Here is a 7,846-nt window from a genome sequence, read left to right as displayed (position 1 = left end):
TTGTTAGAACTAGTATTGACAAGTCCCCCAGGCTGTGCTCCGTGAGCCCACCTGCTGATCCGCGCGTTGGGAAAACCTATTAGCCCAACGACAAGTTGGGGAAAAAATAGATAGAAAAACTTCAGAGGTGTCAAAGGACACCCGGATGGAACGAAGTTCCTTTCGATTAATTAGTGAAGGAATTGGATTTTTTTTTTTAAAGTTATAATAATAAATTACGGCATTATGAAGAAGAAAAAAACAATACTATGAACTAAATTACTATTGTTGAAACGCTATCTCGAGAAACTGTACTCATTACGCGGACCAATCGGATACGAGCAATGTCACGCGATAAGCGCCTACACGTTGATTGGTCAGAATGACGGATCTAAAAAGTGTCGTGACAACTTTTCGTAAGAATTTTTTCCGTCTACCCCCCTTTCACAACGCAAATATAAGTTGATTACGCACAACTGGACTAACTCATATGATATATTTTATCATGATAAATGACATGACCATGACTTTCCGGGTAATTCCGCTATAATAAACACGTAAGTGCGTTCGCTGATTCGTTAATTCACATACCAGCATTAGTTAATGGACCAAAGACAAGAAACACTTTATCAATGTAACGTCTTTCATTCTATATGAATTACAAATTTATCACGGGCTAAGTCGAGGGACACATCTAATATATTGTATTTGTTTATATTCGCAATAGGGAAAAAAATTACAGTTTTCAACGCGAATTTAAACCGTAAAGGTTTAATTATATCATATTTAGTAATACTTGTGTGTCGTAGGTTTTTGAACTTGCCTATTGTTCACGTAAATCACTGTGATTCCCAATTAATTATGTTCCATATAATCGGAACCTGAAAGCGGTCGCGCTGTGGGAGAAACCCGTCAATCATTTCACAATTTACATTGATTTCCAGGTGTCATTGTTTGTAACTTATGTATGATTTTCTTAACGATTATTAACATTTTTATGCTGATACTTTTTTTTAGGTGGTAAGAGAATTCTAACTATGAATGTGGAAGGCTTTAAAGGAAGACCTAAGAAGAAACGGATGGGTCTTAAGAAGAAATGGATGGATTGCGTGAAAGACGATATGTGTAAGAGAGGAGTGAGCGAAGAAATTGTATATTATAGAGGAGCATAGAAGGAAAAAACATGTTGCGCCGACCCCAGGAGACTGGGGGAAGGGCAGGAGAATGACGATGATGATACTGATACTTTTTTTAACCTTAATTCCTGAGTAATTGTCTATAGGTTATTGCACAAAGGTCGCTTTTCAAAAGATCAGGTAAAGATTTTGGTAGGCAGCAGCTTGGCTCTGCCCCTGGCATTGCTGACGTCCATGAGCGACGGTAACCACTCACCATCAGGTGGGCCGTATGCTTGTCTGCCTATACGGCAATAAGAAAGAAAAAAAAAGATCAATCGCGCAACAACTGAAATTGTTCCTTTTCGTATTTACAAAGATACAATTTTAACTCATACACGAGTTACCAATAAACCAATATAAGCAGCAAATATTATGTACAGAACATTGTATATAAACGTCCAAAGAGACAGAGGTTTTTATTTCCCAATATCTAAAATTGTTCAACGTTACTTTTTATACTGTTATCTATAATATAGAAAAATGAATTTCTGTTCGTTAGTCTAGCTAAAACTCGAGAACGGCTGTACCTACCGATTTGGCTAATTTTGGTGTTGAATTATTTGTGGAAGTCCAGAAAGGGTTTAAAAGGTAGATAAATATGAAAATGTTCGGAATAAAATAAAAATAACTAAAATTTAATTTTTTCTTTGATGTTGTCCCCCGTCGGACGGATTCGTTTTGTTTGTTTTAAGTTTATTTTATACAAAAGTGTAGGTCTTTTATTTATCGATATAGGCACTACGAAGTCTGCCGGGTCAACTAGTATATCATAAATAACATATTTACTACTACTACGTCGCATTGTCAACATCAAACTAAAATTACACAGCCAAGTAACGAGAATCTCACAATCATTTAACAAAATGAATAAACAAAAAATGGTATTTCCTTGTGGTCATCAAACCAATGTCGGTGTGTCTTTCCGCGAACGTTGTTATCGGAACATATACTACGAATGGAACATTTTCCAGTATGTATCATTTTTTAGTGATATAATTAAATATACATTAAAAAAAACCGAATGTCTGTTTGTCCTCTTTGCTCTCGTAAGCCATTCATCTGATTGCGATGAACTTGATACAAATTAGTATTTGTATCGAGTTCAGGTAGGAGTACCTGCGTAGGAGTACCAATGCATCAGCCCGATGAAATTTTCGCTTGATCTTCTCAGTGGGTCACGATTCCGATCCGGTACTAGATTTCCTCGCGAAGCAGCTGTTCTTAAGTTGTTAGGTCTCCTTCGGAGGCGCTCGGGCGGCTGTTCCCGACCCTTCCTGGCTTAGCCTTTGTCCGCACACCTGTCCTGTTGAAAGGCCACAGAGCCACAAGTAATCCTTCAATCATAACAAAAAAACAATTATTTGACGATCCCGGAAAGTTTCTGTCATAGTACCATCAACGTGCGATAGGTGGCGAGCAAGAAGTTTTCAGAAATAATTTTTTGTAAAATTAGCGAGCCACAGCGGTGTATGACGGGTAGTCCCAACAATTTATTTGAATCATGCACTTTGAAACTTTGAATTAATTAATTAATTATTTACATAGAAAGGTTTTATATGAGTACGAGAACAATATAAACGAGACAAGGGCGATTATTATATTTACCGAATATCGTTGTCAAAGATACTGACTCCGATCTAGTCTTCTTCTTCTTCTTCTTAGTCGAATCTTGTGGCTCTTTGTACCCTCAGCTTCCATTTGCTTCGATTTTCGGCTTCTCTCAGGGCGTTCGTAACAGAGAGTCCAGTGAGCGCAGTTATCTGATCCGACCAACGGTTTGAAGGCCGGCCGGCGGGTCTTTTCCCTTCTACCTTACCCACCACAATCAATCTTTCAAGGTTGTCTGGTGGCCGCCGAGCAATATGACCAAAGTAAAAGTAAAAAAATCCGATCGAGTATCTCAAGAGAAACCAATATAAACACCGTTCACTGTTCTCATCGCACTTGTCGGATGAGTTCGTCGTGCAACGTAACCCACTGATATAAACTATCGAGTTTCTCGCCTAATCAATAAAAATAACAAAAACACAACAAACTCAACAGTAACACTAACAAAATAACAAAACTCGTTGGTTTAGCCTAGCTTAGAGAAGATCGGATCGACAGTGCATTTCCAGAGATCTCTTTTACCACGTACTATCCGGCTTTGGAATGAACTCCCCTCATGGTGGCTCCCGAGCGTTATGACATGTCCTTCTTCAAACGAGGCTTGTGGTGAGTATTATACGATAAGCAGCGGCTTGGCTCTTCCCCTAGCATTGCTGACATCCGTTAGCGACGGTAACAACTCACCATCAGGTGAGCCGTATGCACCACTGCTTACGCGGGCACTAAAAAATTAAAAAAAGATGCCACTACGTTGAGTCGTCAGTGTAGAAAGCCAATACCCGCGCGGCTGTTCCTCGAAGGGCGTTCGGTTGTTGGAACCGTCGACTTCCCGGTACGCGTAGCAGTTGGTATGCGTCGCTTTTTATGCAGAAACACGATTAAGATGTTCGGATCTTAAGATACGTCTTCATACTTTGCTCCTTAAATGTCTGCTCTTCCGGATCAAACAGGAGCCTTGTTGTTGAGTAATCATAATCAACATATCAGTTTTACGACCGGCCCCCCGCCTTACCTCAAGCCTCCTCCTATATCCTCCTCCTATATCTTCAGCATTGTATTCATTGCAACGTTCCATAAAGAGGAACTCTTTCTATTTTTAGAGTTTCTTTCACTTCGTCCGTTATTTTTTCTTTCTGTATATTTGTTAAATGTATACCGAAAAGATTTGGCTAATTTTGGTCTTTAATTATTTGTCGAAGTCCAGGGAAGGTTTAAAAGGTAGATAAATATGAAAATGCACGGAATTAATAAAAATAATAATTTTGTTTTTCCTTTGATATATCCCCTGTCGGTCTTTTATTTATCGATTGAGGCACTACGAAGTCTGCCGGGTCAGCTAGTAATTATATATAATCATAATGTTTTTAGTCTTTGAGTATCCCGCTAGTACATAGAGCCCTCACGAACTATCTCCAGTTCTGCTTGTCTTTGGTTTTCTTCTTAACATCGCTCTAGGTCAGGCCGCCAGTCTTCATCTTACGCTCCACGGTACATCGCCAAGTGTGTACAGGGCGACCGGGTCTTCTGTCACGCGATTGCCACTCAAAAGCGATCAATACTGTGTTGACTCCACTGCGCCGTAGACTGTGTTCTAATCAATATAAGGAAGGAATTAGAGTTGGCGACTTCCTTCACACAGTTTCGTAAACACTTTTTTTTAATGCCCTTGTAGACGATATGAGGTATACGAGCATACCCGATGGTGAGTTTTTACAGTCGGTCAAGGACACCACCAAATTCAGGGGCAGAGCCAAACCGCTGCCTACCGTTAATTCATTCATATTCGTCCTCCTTCTAACTACAAAATTGTGCGGGACTATGATTTTATGGTAGGCAGGGGTCAACTCTGTCCCTGGCATTCCTGACGTCCATGAGCGACGGTGACCACTTACCATCAGGTGGGCCGTATGCTCGTCTGCCTACAAAGGCAAAAAAAAATTACTATGACTGTGTTGCCACAAATTAAGAGTCAAAAATGTTTAAGTAAACAAATACGCCAACTATTTACAACATATTGCGTAAACGTACCATCCTATTGACTTGCATCCTCCTACTCCTTCAATCGATCGCTTATTGCTAAGCATCGTGACGCGCCCGCCTGTGACCTTTTTTTGTAATTTGTCACCACTTAAGTCGGTCAGTGGCACAGTGAAGTGCGTGGCTCAGTCTCGTGTCCAGTGTGTTTAATGCGAGTTTTTTAACGTTCTCGATAGCGTAAAAGTTAGCCCAATTTTGTATGCAGTTGGAACAGCGCTCCTAGCGGCAAACGTACGCAAACGATCCCATTCCATAATTGACACAAATGAGTCGACTATTATCAAAGCCGGCAATGTGACTTTTGGACAATGATTGGTAAATCAGAAAAACGAATTATTGACTTTGTATTCCATTGGCAGTCACAAAACTCTTCTGAAAGACATCTTAGATAAATAACAGGTTAAGTATTAACCTTTATTTAATGCAGGTTTTGAACCGTATTCTTTGAAAGAGACGATTATATTCAAATCAATCTGTATTGACATATCAATAACATTTTTTTGTCCAAATGCACAGATTGCCACCTTTGATAATAGACGACTCAAATATGAGCTAACTTTTACACTATCGAGAACGTTAAAAAACTCGCACTAAGCACACAGATGCTCGAACACTTGGTCACTCCATCTTTTTTAGCTGCAACCTCAGGATCGTCTTCCATCTACTTTACCCATCGCTATGAGTCTCTCCAGGTTGTCAAAGGGTTTTTTGCATAAAGTCTACTAAAACAACAGCTCAAGAGGAATATATTTCAGAAGCAGTGAACAAGCTAAAATTAATGCAGATGCTACTTTCAAAATCCTTATGCCCGACGAAATCAAATTTATCGATAATCGTAACTAAGCTAAAAAATCTTTTAAAAAAATAGACAGCGGTTCAAACATCATAACCAGGGCTGTGTTCTATTTAATAATTCAATACTTAAATTACAGGTTGGTTTCTTTAAGTTCTTCCGTATCTGTAGATGCTCCGTCGATGGGTTATATTTCGTGGCTTTATCTGTAAATTGTCACAGATTACGCTCGTTACTGCACGAGCGAATTTGTGTTTATGTAGAGTACATCAACGGCCAATCAGAGAGTGACAGTGGCAACAGTCTTTTGAGAATCATATCGAGCAAGATCGAGGGACTGCTGATCAATAGCCTTTGCAGTAGGCACTTGGAAGGAGAAAAAATAAAATAAAAAGTGTAATGGTATAGGGTGTATATAATGATAGTTATGTGTTAGATTTTTTAAGTTACTAACATAGATATAAGTAATTACTACTAACAAAATGTTATGGTTTTAAAAAAAAAACTGAAATAAAGTATTAATAATAATAATAATAATATCAAAAAATTAACGATCAGGAATAATATTTAAAATTCTAATGGAATCTTAACGGGTTTCTATTTAAGTTTACTGGTGGTAGTGCATCTTGGTTGCACGGTTAGTAACCGCTACCGGGTACATTTGTTATTGCAATACAATTAATATTTAGACGTCATGTAAAAATGGGCACTAGTATCCACTTCATAGTGCCTATTGGCTTTATTAATCTTGAATTCAAGTGTGACGTAATTACTGTAAAAAAAATTAAGTTGATAACAAAATGTTTGTAGAATTTTAACAAAGAACAAAACACTATTAGCAGCTACTTAGTGAGTAAGTTATGCGAAGCCTCACAACTTCCTTATGGATAAGAACGCGCTAAAATTTCAAGTATTTAATAATGTATGCAGAATCTAGATAAAGACGAGACTGGAATTTCTATGCAATGTATATTGATGCCTTCATCGTAAATTGAGTATACTGATGTACTATTCTTCTTTTTTTTATTTCATAGCTTAGATGTGTGGACGAACTCACAGCCCACCTGGTGTTAAGTGTTAAGTGGTTACCATAGGCGGAGCCCATAGACATCTACAACGTAAATGCCGTCACTTACCTTGAGAAATAAGTTCTAAAGTCTCAGTATAGTTACAACGGCTGCCTTCTTCGCCTGCTTTGGGCCCCACCCTTCAAACCGAAGCGCATTACTGCTTCACGGCAGAAATAAGCAGGGTGGTGGTACCTACCCACGCAGAGTCACAAGAGGTCCTACCATCAGTAAATACGCAAATTATAATTTTGCGAGTTTGATTTTAATTACACGATGTTATTCCTTCACCGTGGAAGTCAATCGTGAACACTTATTAAGTACGTATTTCATTGAAAAAATTGGTACCTGCCGGCGAGATTCGAACACCGCTGCATCGCTACATACGAATGCACCAGACGTCTTATTCTTTCAGCCACGACAACTTAAAATTTGACTTATTTGGTTGACTTTTTTTATTTACTTTCCTTTCCGTAGTCACCACTCGGCATACCGCCAAAAATGTATGACATAATATTATAAGCCTTCTCATAATAATTGAACTTCGAACCAATCCCGTTTACAAATAGCTTCCAAGCCACAGCCATCTGTCATACAGCAAACGTGTAATGAATTTAAAACAATACAAATGGTAAAGACAATTTATGTTTCTCTTGTGGTACTTTGGAGGAGGCAATGCTAAATTGTGTTGGCCGTAAAATTTGATACACCTGGCCTTTTCAAGCTGTCGAAATATACAGTGGATAAAAAACAGTAGTGACATAAATATTCTACGTTTGCTTGTTCCAAAAACAGAATGGTTCTTATTAGTATTCAAAGGCTTTAAAACACAAACATAAAAAATTGCCCTAGCCTGTAGATAGGATATAGATAACTCTAGACTATTCCAGCTACGTCCGGATGGGTGATCCATTCCAGCTTTGAGAAGCTATATGAGCGTTACCCTAGCGTGTAGGTGAGCTCTCGGGGCTCAAACCGAAGGTGTTGCTAACACTGGCCCTAGCAAGAGCAGTGCTTCGCAGTATCTACTACCTGATCGAGAATCGCGACCCACTGAGAAGATCCGGCGAGAAAATTAGTGAGCTGTGCCTAGACATGATAAACATCTGCAATGAGCACAGAAATAAATAAAAGTTTTAATGTACTTATATCATCATTTGTTAACATACAGAGTAGAGAAAACT

This window comes from Bombyx mori, chromosome 17, assembly GCF_030269925.1.
Source record: "Bombyx mori chromosome 17, ASM3026992v2".
In the NCBI taxonomy this organism is placed as follows: domain Eukaryota; kingdom Metazoa; phylum Arthropoda; class Insecta; order Lepidoptera; family Bombycidae; genus Bombyx; species Bombyx mori.
This window is presented reverse-complemented; position numbering follows the sequence as displayed.